We start from the raw sequence: 12802 nt of genomic DNA, 5'->3' as shown, positions 1-12802 counted from the left end.
AAGACGATTTGTTTTGTTTGTTCCGCTGTTGTACGGCACTACGTTGCCTGGCGGAAGGGCATGTGATCAGACACACAGTATCGGGGTTCAAGAGTGGTGTGTTGGTCACGTGTCCATCCGCCAGACAACATAGTGCCGTACAAGTAGCGCGAAAAACAAACTTCAAAGTAGCGCTACACGTTCAGCGGGAGTCGTGGATGATGTGCGGCGATAAACTTGCGAAAAGCAAGTTATGCTCAACTCCACCGGTGGAATCTGACAGCGTGGAAAAGTGTGAAAACATCAATGATCACCAACGGATTTCGAAGGGCTGAATGCTGCATGATGGAGAGGAGGACACCGCCACGGCCCTTCTGAGGGTGTTCGACTCTGACACTGACAACGAGGATTTCTTTGGTTTTGAAAGTGACAACGAAGGAAAGAAGCTGAGAGTGGATGATGAAGCCACCCTGAGCCTGTTCGTATCCAACACTGGAGAAGAGGACTTTGGTGGTTTTAGTGGGCAGGAAGATGGTGGTGAATGACTGACTTTTCTTCTTGTTAAAGCCGTGTCACTGCACCTGAGCCTAAAAGGTAGTCTGAATCTATTTTTCTGGTGTGCTGTAGGTTATTGTTATGTACTACATTTGTTACTCATTTCAGAATCAGAATACTTTATTGATCCCTGGGGGAAATTATTTTTTGTTACAGTGCTCCATTTTAAACCAACATTAAGACAAGACAGACAATACACTAACTAAGAATAGTACAATATATACATATATATATATATATACATACATACATACATACATAAGTCACTCATAAATAAATATTTGGAAAAGAAACATGTGTAGTTGTAGCAGCAAACAGTGTGTTAAGTGGATGCGTTGTACAGGGAGATGGCCACAGGCAGGAATGATTTCCTGTGTCGTTCAGTGGTGCTTTTCGGTAATCTCAGTCTCTCACTGAACGTGCTCCTGTGACTGACCAGCATGTCATGGAGTGGGTGGGAGGTGTTATCCAACATTGTCTTTATCTTGGACAGCATCCGCCTCTCCGACACCACCTTGAGGGAGTCCAGCTCCATCCCCACAACATTGCTGGCCTTACGGATCAGTTTATTAAGTCTGTTGGCATCTGCGACCCTCAGCCTGCTCCCCCAGCATGCAACAGCATAGAGGATCGCACTGGCCACAACAGACTCATAGAAAATCCTCAGCATTTTCTGGCAGATGTTGAAGGACCTCAGTCGCCTCAAAAAATAGAGACGACTCTGGCCCTTCCTGTAAAGTGCTGTGGTGTTTTTAGCCCAGTCCAGTTTATTGTCAATGTGTACTCCAAGGTATTTATAGTCCTCCACAATGTCAACACTGACCCCCTGAATTGAAACAGGGGTCAAGTGTTTCCTGGTCTTCCTGAAGTCCACGATCAGTTCCTTGGTCTTTGCCACGTTGAGCTGCAGATGATTCTGCTCACACCACGTGACAAAGGAGTCGACCACAGCCCGGTACTCTGTCTCATCATCCCTGCTGATGCATCCAACCACCGCAGAGTCATCAGAAAACTTCTGAAGATGGCAGGTCTCTGTGCAGTGGCTGAAGTCTGTGGTGTAGAGGGTGAAGAGGAAGGGGGAGAGGACAGTCCCCTGTGGTGCCCCACAGCACAGCACGTTTCCTACTTGTAATTACTGCTACTTGTACATATACCTAAAAGGTTATGCAAATATGTACTCATAACTTGTTTTTCAAAATATTAATAAAAGGGGTGTGTCTCCAAACAGCCATCTCTTTCCTGACAATTCGCTTTGTGCATATTCTCTTACATATGATAAGTCAATATTGAAACACCTGCGGCTTTTGGTCAGGTGCGGCTAATGTATGTACAAAACAGGATTTTCCCCTGATTTTAGCTTGTGCGGCTAATATTCAGGTGCGCTTTGTAGTCCGGGAAATACGGTATATGTTTTTGTCAATGTACCATAATAACAGAAGCGAAACGCAATATTGTGTCAGGACAATTCACTATTTATGCACAATAAACAAAGGAGCATAGCGCGACAATTTCTGTTCAGCACCAGACTTGCTTGTAACCTATATCACCAATTATGTTATGAAAAATGACGCATTAACTACAACAGAAGACTGACCTTTGTGAAAATGCTTGGAGCAGACTAACCTGTGAGCTGGAGTGTTCTGGGACGTTATATTTGGTCTTTGAATGGCTGCAATCCAGGCCATCCCTCGCGTCTTTGTTACTTCGGAAACATGGCTCGAACAATTTCTCTTCAACGACGTAATCCGATAACAACCGATCTCTTTACCCGTCGGCTTCCCGTGGCTGTCATGCGACCGGCTATTGCAGTTAATAATACAACAGCTTCTTGACATTTTTATGTTTCTTTTTATCGCTGTGTAACTGATTTCAATTGAAAGCCTGCGTGCGCTAGTACCTCTTGCCACAAGTTCCCAGAATCCTTTGCGGTTTTACCCCTGAATGACGTCACATTTTCAATCTCTATATAATATGTATGTTAAATTTTATATATATTTGGGGTGAAATATCAAGTCTTTTCAAGTAAACCGGTTCAAGTCCAATTCAAGTCCCAGGTCATTGGTGTAAAAGTCCAAGTCAAGTCACAAGTCTTAGAACATTTTTTTTCAAGTCAAGTCTAAAGTCATAAAATTTATGACTCGAGTCCGACTCGAGTCCAAGTCATGTGACTCGAGTCCACACCTCTGCCGTGAATGGTATAATATCAAACTGGGGAACCTGATCATAAATGCAAAAATGTTTCTCCATTGAGCTACAAGTGATCAAAGAAAACATGATCTGAGTGCTTCAAAGTGTTGCTTCTTGGATATAAATGAGACAGACGCCAGTCAAATTTAACAGGGGTGCTGGCTGAAAATGAAATCCTACCTACAGAAAGTGTGTAAATCTTTAATAATATTTATTTGCTTGGGTATTTTAGGAATGTTTTTCTAAACATGGAGATAAAAGAAGGAAGAAACCGATCTGAATTTCCCGTCTCCTGCCTCCGATGATCACTGTGACCTCAGAGGGCAACTGGTCTGCGAAGCTGGAACTGGAGTGAGGGAGAGAGGAGTCATCATCCAGCTTGAAAGAAAACATCCGGGTAAAGTGATGTGGATCAGTGGATAAACTCGTCTCTACTTTTCTTTTGGCCTCATTTGTTACTAACAAAAGGTCTCCAAGCTCAGTTTACATTCAGTATGTGCTTTGACTGCAATAAAAAACAAAAAAAAAAAACCCCCACAAACTTTTAAATATTGAAGGGGTTCAGGTAGAGCTGGCTTATGAATTACTAAGAGCGCTTACCATACTGTACCTGTAAAACATGTTTTTGTATGAGACCGATTTGTAACAGAGGCCTTAGTCTCAGTAAGCCTGAAGTCCTTTCCTGATTTATTTTGCAATCTCTGCTCTTTCATTGATGCTTCCCTTTGTCCCCTCCCACATCACTTTGTTACATTTTTCAGTGTCCAGTTTTTTTTTTTTTTTTACTTCTGTTTGAATTCATTGTGTGCTTGAGCCTGCAGACTGTTTGACAAAGAGCTGGGCGATATGAGATTTGTTCATATCACGATATATCGTTATCGCCTGAAATGAAAAGAAAAAAAAAAAAAAAAAAAAAATATAAGCCAAATAACTATATTTGTAAGATTTAAATGTGCCGTTGCTCACAAGTAAAATGTGAAATAATCAGCAGCTTGTTTTTATTTAAATATTTATTTCCCATAATAAGTTCAACAGGGTAGATGTACTTAAGGAACATGAGACTTTTTCAGATAAATAAAGGCAAATATTGCAAACTACACAAAAGGCAGCCGCTAAAGCGTTTAAGTTTCAAAATAGAACAAACGAAACAGACTAAATTGTCAATTCCACTTAGAAACAAAATATTAATTCTAAAAATAAATCTTAGTTTGTTTTACAGAAGAACAGACAAAACTGACTAACTTTTGTCAATATCAAATAAACTGAGAACTAAAAGGAAATTCTCAATCTCTCCTTGTTGTATAGCTTAGCTTTTCAAACAGTTTTAACAGTTACTTTAGTCTGACAAAAGCCGAATGACGAATTAGCGCTTCCAGTCAGAGACTGAGGCTACGTCCACACGTACACTGGTATTTTTGAAAAAGGAGCTTTTCCGTTTTCGTTTAAAAAAAAAAAAAAAAAATAATAATAATAATAATAATAATAATCCCGTCCACACATAAAGGCAGAAATGAAGGAAAACGCTGCTATGAACATGCCAAAGCAGCAGGTGGCGCTAGATTCCTAACCGTGCAGAAATGTTGGCCAATCAGAAGTCTAGAAGCCTCGGTGGGAAAAAGTAAACAAAGCTGGGGCATAGAAGCAGAACCGAGTCGTATGTGTGGAGGGACAGTAACTGTGTGTATATGTAAGCATTTAAACACTGCAGAGAGTACAATTAACAGTATTGTAGAAGTTCATTTCACCGAAACAATAACGTGGCGCACAGTGTGACGCATGCACCAGTTTATTGTATTTCCAGACTTGCTTTCGGCACATTTACAGTGCACGCTACTCTGTTTTTTTGTCAGACTTGAAATAGCCGAAATACCTTCACACTACGGAACTTCTATGGCTCTTCCGTTCGACAATCTCTCCGGCATTGGAACCATCATCTGTTTTCTCTTCGGTCACGCTCGGTTGATTTTTCTAGTCGGCACACTCATTTGCTCCATTACCCGCTGGCTGCTTCCAAAAAAAAAAAAAAAAAAAAAAAAAAAAAAAAAAAAAAAAAAAAAAAACAACAACACGTGCGACTTGGCACTTGTGCTGTACGTAACAAGTCACGCGACGTGACGCTGCGGCTGTGATTGGTTCGGCTCTGCGCTACTTAATTTGGATTGGCTGACCTTTTTTTTTTTTTTCTCCCCAGAGGACAAGAGCAGCGAGGTCTATCGCAATAGCTTAATTTCTCTATCGAGTAAAAGTTATATCGCGATACATATCGTTATATCGCCCAGCTCTATTGACAAAAAAAATAATCCAACTAGAGCCCTTAGATCTGCAGATTAGTTTCTTCTGACTATCCCCAGAACTAGACGGGAAAACAGAGGTGACCGAGCTTTTGTGATCGCTGCACCCAAACTCTGGAACACTCTGCCCCTTCACATTAGGTCTTCGCCAACAATCGACATTTTTAAAACCTGCTTGAAAACACATTTGCACTCTCTAGACTAGTCCATCCATCCATCTTCTTCCACTTTACCCAGGTCCGGGTCGCGGGGGCAGCAGCCTATGCAGAGATGCCCAGACCTCCCTCTCCCCAGCCACCTCCTCCAGCTTATCCGGGGCTGAGCTTCTCGCCCTATCTTTAAGGGAGAGGCCAGCCACCTTTCGGAGGAAGCTCATTTCCGCCGCTTGTATCCGCGATCTCGTTCTTTCGGTCACTACCCACAGCTCGTGGCCATAGGGGAGGGTAGGGACGTAGATCGACCGATAAATTGAGAGCTTTGCTTTTACACTCAGCTCCCTCTTCACCATGATGGACCGGTGCAGCATCCGCATCACGACAGACTAGTCTGTTATAATAATTACTATGCATGTTTACCATTTTATCTCTACTATGTGCAGCACTTTGGCTCAACCCGTGTTGTTTTTAAATGTGCTTATAAATAAATTTTGATTTGATACTGTAATGAGTACAGTTTATAAGTACAGTGCAAGTGTCCATGAGTGTTAACAGCACAGCTAACCTTCATTCAGGGTGGAGGTAGGGCATGCTTGACAGCCTGTGGGTAGCAGCTCCTATTGAGTCTGATTATCTTTGACCTGGTGGACCAGAGGGAGGGGGAAACGTGAGTGTCCAGGGTGTGAGGGGTCCTTGATGATACTGGCTTTCCGCTGAAGTCTGCCAGTATAAATGTCTCGGGGGGGGGGGGGGGTTGGTTAGTGAAGTGCCAATTGCCCGCTCTGGCACCCTCACCACCCACTACAGTTTCCTATGTCCTCCACAGTACAGCAGTTGAACCAGAGTGTGCAGCAGTAGGTCAGAAGAACATATGAGACACTTTGACTGTTCAGTGCAGTGTGGAGCCTAACAAAAATCTGTTTTGTGTCCCAGCTGATCAGCAGGAGGAGAGAAGTCTGACGGAGCAGCAGAGGAACATTTTCAGCCATTTGCACTCAGCTCAGCTACTACAGAGAAAACGATGAGCTCAACACAGAAGGTGAGGAAAAAATGCTACCGTTTCACCAAATGGATTTCAATTAATACATATATGTACACATACACCCACATACGACTGTGTTGAAAGGCTTTGAGTAATGAACCCTTTTTCAATAACAATAATTGTCAAGTTAGAGGTCAAGGTCTGGGCCTCTTTGCTTAGGCTGCTGCCCCCGCGACCCGGCCCCGGACAAAGCGGATGAAAATGGATGGATGGAATAATTGTCAAGTGTTCTGTCTCTGAGGTGCCCACACTTGAAAAAGACCAGACTTTGAATTTTGCTCAATTCATTTTGACCAGCTAGTTAGATAGCTGATAGGTAGATGGATAGATATGTAGATAAGTGAAAAACCTTTCAACACAAAAAAGAAAGAACATTTCATTAATCATTCAGATAAATTAAATGCATTATACAGAAGACAAATGAAATAACAAAAATATATACACTTCAGTAAAGCCACTTAACATAGCTAAAGCTAAATACTTTTGTCTAAACTATCATTTAACCCAGTTTAAGTTAGTTTTACATTCATTGGTTTTTAAATCACAGAGCTGAGTAATTACAAAAAAATGAAGATGAAATAAACTGTGGTTCTTAAGTACACAAAGTACACAAAATGTGTCTACCTTGCATTTTTTACACTTTTATAACAATTACATTTTTAAAGTATACATTTTAGAGTTTGCAAATATTTTAAATAGAGACTTTAACCAAGGATTTTCTTTTACAAAGAATTATTTTCCTTAAATTAAACCAAACATATTTACACGAGTTTTAAGATTTAACCAAGGATTTGGGGGTAACTATTTTTAGTATTAATTAACATAAATGTGGGAAACACTACCTACATAAACAATTTATTCAAACTTAAACATTCATTTTAATATCAATATAATTTTTTTTAAACTTAAATGCAGTAACTATTTCCCAAAGCATAAATACATTTCCACAATTGAGCTTCCATAGTTCCCCAACATATAAGCAGCAAATATGAGTCCAAGAGCTTACCGATAGCCCGTCTAGCTCAAAGCCTTCCTCACAGTGGAAAGTGGATTGTGCTTCGTTTGCTGTCCTCTCAGTATGTCGCACCCAGGTCAAATGACTGCTGCATGCATTTTAAGGTCTACTAGGCACGCCCGCCCTTGATTGCTCTAATTCAGCTCACCTGGCGGAGCGGCGCGCACCAGGCCGCGCTTAGCTGTAGATTGCACAAAGTCTAATCAGCGGCCACGCGCAAGCAGCAGCACAGAGCAGGTAGTGGGCAGGAGGAGGAAGAGAAGAGTAACAGCCACACCTACTAGGTCAGCGCGACAATAATAATAATAATAATAATAATTCTTTATTTAAAAGGAACAGTGCAGTTTAACACAGTCCAAGTATGAAACATAAAACTGATGTACTGCACATGAGTTTATAGCTGTTGCTAATTTCCAACCATTGTCCCTTGTTGGGCTTACATTGCTTATAATACAAGCTTCAGTGTTTCAGAAAGCTTCATTTGGCCATCACTGATATCAATAAAATCTGTAAACTCTCTCCATACTCTTTTACGTCCATGCTACAGAGGTAGCCCCTCGTTTAGGAATAAGGTCCTCGATTTGTTTTGACTGGTCCTTTTGTTTGAAGCTACCTTTTCTCCCTGTGAAATACAGCAGCTGGACCTTTAGCTAGCAACACACTGTTAGACAAACTGCATGCAAACATTTGGTGCGTTTCAAATTTTTGTTGAGCTGATAAAAATGCTGCATTTGAAATTAGCTGCCACTTAAAAACTATTACTCCACGTATGCTCGCTCATCTTGTGTGTGGTTAGATGCTGAAGTACTGTGACAGCAACGTATGAGCGCTGCAGTCATTCCAGCGTTGTGCCAAAATAAAAAACACTGGCCCACTTTGACCCCTGACTATGGCCCACAGTTTTCTTTCTTTCATTTTCATGTGTCACACTCTGGTGATTAACACACCATCTGGATTGCCGTTCATGTGTTACTGTTTAAGCTGTGATGAACTAACTCCTCTCAAAGGCCTTAAACCAAAAGTAACACATCTGTTTGGAAATGTAAGGAGTATAAAGTACAGATTATTATTTTTAATGTAGGGAGTAAATGTTAAAAAACAACAACCTTAGTTTACAAACAGACTCTTCACTGAACCAAGCTTGCAACTATTACACTGGATTTAAATTATATGAAACAGGGGAAAGAAATATAAGAAAGTATAGACCTGGTAAACATGTATTACTATTCTGAGTGTGTTAGCATGCTAGCATTAATATTTGTGTAAAGCAGGGTGGATGGGCATGATTTTAGTGTGTTTGAACAGTCATTCATTATTTTTAACACCAGGTTGGATGTAATGTGTTACTGTTACCAGTAGGTGGTGATAAGAGACCTTTAGGTGTTTGGTGCCACACTCCACCTTCAGGTTTAAAATTAGTGTTAATGGAGGGACTTTGAAGGTTCAGTTTGTTCAGCGACTGCATTTCACTCATTTCCTGTGTTTGTATCTCTGTCGCTGCAGGACCAACATGGACCGAGAAGTCAGCGCTCTCAGGAGGCCGACAAACCTCACAGAAGAAAGAGAGAGAAAAACTACAGCTGTGACGAGTGTGGGAAGGATTTTTCTCGCAAAGCTTCACTAACAATGCATCAAGTCATCCACACTGGAGAGAGACCGTTCAGCTGTGACTTGTGTGGAAAGTCTTTTCCCTGGGATAGTTGCCTAAGAAAACACCAACTCGTCCACAGTGGAGTGAAAGCGTACAGCTGTGATCAGTGTGACAGAGCTTTTGATCGCAGTTGCAGCTTACAGAGGCAACTCTGGAACTAAGACATATAGCTGTGACATTTGTGGAAAAACTTGGCGAGACAGCCGAAATAGACACCTACGCATTCACACCAGACATGTTGTGTACTGGTGTGATCAGTGTGGCAAACAGTTTATAACAGATGTACAGTTACAAAGCCACATGTTTACCCATGCTGAGGAGAAACCTTATAAATGTGACCTGTGTGAGAGGACTTTTAAAGCTCCACGTTACCTGAGACGACACCAACAGATCCACACCAGAAAGAGACTCTACAAGTGCAGTTACTGTGACGTATGTATGTTTATTTTTATCTTATAATTTTAGCCTGACTGTTTGGGAAAACTCAGCTCATTAAGTTGTGTTAACATGTTGGAAATTCTACTGGACGGAAAAGCAGCTCTGAGTGATTATTCAGATTTTAATTTCATTTATGGTTTTTGCTTACACAGTCATGAAAAACTAAAATTGCTGTAATGTAATCCTCAGGGAGTTTCGTGGTATATCATGGTTTTGTTGTTATTTCAGCATAAATGACCTTTGGTTTACAGCGGCTCATTCCTCTGTCAGGTGTACGTGGAATACAATAAAACACAAAATAAGTACAAAACCAAACCATTCAGTAATCTTCTCTTATGTTAACAAAGTTGTATCGTTACATATTGGCGTTGTAGTACTTTAGCTGTAGTATCACTGCTTCCTTGTAGCTCAAGTACTTTTAGACATCAGTGTTAAAATACTCATTTAATATTATCATTGCAGTGTCATGGGGGTAGTAGTGTTTTTTCTTGTGTCCCAATCAGCTGAGTACCGTAACTGCACAGTTGCAGTGTTTCTAATGCAGTATTAAATTAATATTATTGGAGTGTTACATTAGTAGTTTAGCACTGTGTTGGTACCCTGAAAATATTAGCATGGTGTAACATTAAATAAGTATTACTGTAGTATTATGGTGGTAGTATTGTAGTTATCGTATCCCTGTGAACTGAGAAAGTAATTGGAGTAAAAAGTAATTGGACGTTGGCAGAGATGCTCTTTATTTCAGGCGACGTTCACGATACAAATGTTGAAGGACTGACTTCCACTGTCTTTGTGTCTTTGTTTAGAAGCAGAGTGGTGCAGATGGGTCCAGTTCTCAACCCTGTCATCGCTGTGGTGGTGGGAAAACTTTTGTTGTGACCTTTGTGGAAAATCTTTCAGTCATGCAAAGAGCCTAAAAATACATCAACGTAGACACACTGGAGACAAACTGAAATACTGCAAAGAATGTAGGAGAAGCTTCCCCAGATCACATGAGTTAAAACACCATGAAGTCATTCACAGTGGGGTTAAAAAGCACCTCTGTGATCAGTGTGGGTCATCGTTCACCACTGCAGGTGAGCTTAAAACACAAACGAGTCCACACAGGAGAGAAACCATACAAGTGCACACACGGTCACACTCACACAGCTGTGACCGGTGTGACAAGACTTTCAGGAATCTCAGTTCATACTCCGAACACAAACGATCCCACACTGCAGATAAACTGTTTCACTGCTACAAATGTGCAAAAACGTTCACTTCACTATCTGTTCTGTGCAAACATCAGCGTGATCACGGTGAATCTGGTGTCAGGGTCAGACTTAAAACTGTTGAGATCAGGCTCCACAGAGTTCAGCTGGAACCTCACGTAAAGAACTGATGAGGCTGCTGTAAATATAAATGTTCCTGCAGTTACATCTTAAGCTTTCTAAACTCTTCTACTTTAGTGCTCTTATCGAGTGGTTAGCTTTTTTTTTTTTTTGTTGGAAGAAGAAAGCTTGTTATGTAATCAAGTTTTTATTGAATGCATTTTGATCCATGTGTTCTGTAGGTGTTCTTTGTTCAGGCTGTCTGTGTTATGAAACTTTGCAACGGTTAAATAAAAAATGAAAATGTTAAATAAAGAAATGGTTTAATGACAGCTTGAGCCATGATGTCATTTCCTGTATTTCAGAGTAAAGACTCGAGGGATGAATGGAAACATGTTTACAGTCAGAGTCAGATTAACTGTTTTCAGTGACCCAGATGGAGGTTTATCGGAGGACACTTGGCTTTCCTTCCCTCACACTGAGCAGGGTTCCTGCAGCTTATTACAAACTCTGATCTTAAATTTAAGAAAAATAAGATCTTTAAAATCTTGTATTTCTTTTTATCAAACTTGCTGTAGGTGTTAAAACTTCTGATTTTTTTTTTTTTTTTTTTTTTTTTAGGGAAAATAATCTTTTATAGTTGTGGTTTCATTTGCTCAGAGTTTATCAGCGTTTCCTGATACAAGGCAGGATGGATCCATGCTTTTGTGTTTTTTAAGACAAATTCTGAAGCTAAAATCTGAATGTTACAGAGATTGAGACCCATCAGATCAGGCAACATTTTCAATCTTCTGTTGTCCACAAAAGGGGACAACAGAAGATAACTGTGGAAGGAGAACGAACTGGGAGATCTCAGGTCCAGTTTACCTCCTGGGTACGTCAAGCTCTTCCTCTGCTAATTGTTCCAAACACGGAAAGCTTTTAGGAACATTTAAAGTTTGTTTGGTTTTTAAGTAAATTTTGTGGAAGCCTCAGTCTGAGATGATGGTTACAGAAACTGTGCAAGGATGACGTTTCGTACTTATTTGATATAGAGAAGTGAGTCACCAGAGAATGGACACATGTTAGACATGCTGGAGATGGTTTTTGTGTCACAAAAGACTTCAAAAAATATTCAGACTCACAGACATAATAATGATCAGAAGAGCATAACAAGCATACGGATGCAACGCCCACTTTTTCTCCATTTCATGCATGAGAGCAGATTTTAAGAGAAATGCATTGTCAAAGCTGTCGTCAAAGACTGCTACGGTAGCAACCGAGCCAGCTAACACACCTGGTCAGGAAACCTGAAAGTACTAAGTGCTGGTTAGTACTTTCAAAATAAGAGTGTGGGGATTGTCTAATAATAATAATAATAATGGATTGGATTTATATAGCGCTTTTCAAGGCACCCAAAGCGCTTTACAATGCCACTATTCATTCACTCTCGCATTCACACACTGGTGGAGGCAAGCTACGGTTGTAGCCACAGCTGCCCTGGGGCAGACTGACAGAAGCGCGGCTGCCATATCGCGCCATCGGCCCCTCTGGCCAACACCAGTAGGCGGTAGGGTAAAATGTCTTGCCCAAGGACACAACGACCAGGACAGACAGACAGAATCAATTGTGAGCGCTCGTGTCGCCTCAGATGGATAAATAGAAATAAGTCAGTAGGTAGATGCCTGACCTTACTTGTATTATCCACATGTCTTGATGCATGGAAAGGCACCTAAAGAAAGCTCCAGCCGATCCAGGAGAGAAGGACAACCACTGCCCAAGCGAAAACCTGTAGTGATCCCATATGTGTCAGGAGTATCGGAACAGTTGAGACGCATTTTTTCGAAACACCTTCACAATTTTGTCATTTTATTTCAACACTATTCAATAACTTTTACCCCAGCACTACTTGGTCACTTAAATACTACATAATGTTCAAAGTCTAGAGTCTGGTTACCATAACAATTGAATGGATCTACAATAGCTACCATCCTCCTAACCTTATTCTGGTGCAGGGAAATAACCCTGAAGTGATAGGTTACAAGGCAGGACAACTCACAAGTCTATCACAAACCACCATTTGCACTTACATTCACGGATAATTTAGAATCACCAATTAACCTAACTCTAACAACTGCTTGACTTTTAACTGTGGGAAGAAACCAGAATACCCAGAGAGAACCCAGTGCAAACTAGCCAG

At 40.8% G+C, this 12802-nt stretch overlaps 1 long non-coding RNA gene across 2 annotated transcripts; it reads left to right on the top strand.

The window, feature by feature from the left end:
- The first annotated feature begins 302 nt into the window (after nt 1-302).
- On the top strand, nt 303-10925 carry LOC146663268 (uncharacterized). 2 transcript variants are annotated; one of them, XR_014912907.1, is made up of 5 exons: nt 303-573; nt 2954-3118; nt 6101-6206; nt 8728-9307; nt 10120-10925. It is a non-coding gene; the product is annotated as an uncharacterized LOC146663268 (long non-coding RNA). The 2 variants fall into 2 exon arrangements; XR_014912908.1 differs by having other exon boundaries at nt 8728-9311.
- Nucleotides 10926-12802: the final 1877 nt, after the last annotated feature.

Source organism: Rhamphochromis longiceps, linkage group LG8, assembly GCF_057381845.1.
Source record: "Rhamphochromis longiceps isolate RC_006_pf linkage group LG8, R_longiceps_female_GT1.1, whole genome shotgun sequence".
Lineage (NCBI taxonomy): Eukaryota > Metazoa > Chordata > Actinopteri > Cichliformes > Cichlidae > Rhamphochromis > Rhamphochromis longiceps.
This window is presented reverse-complemented; position numbering and strand designations above follow the sequence as displayed.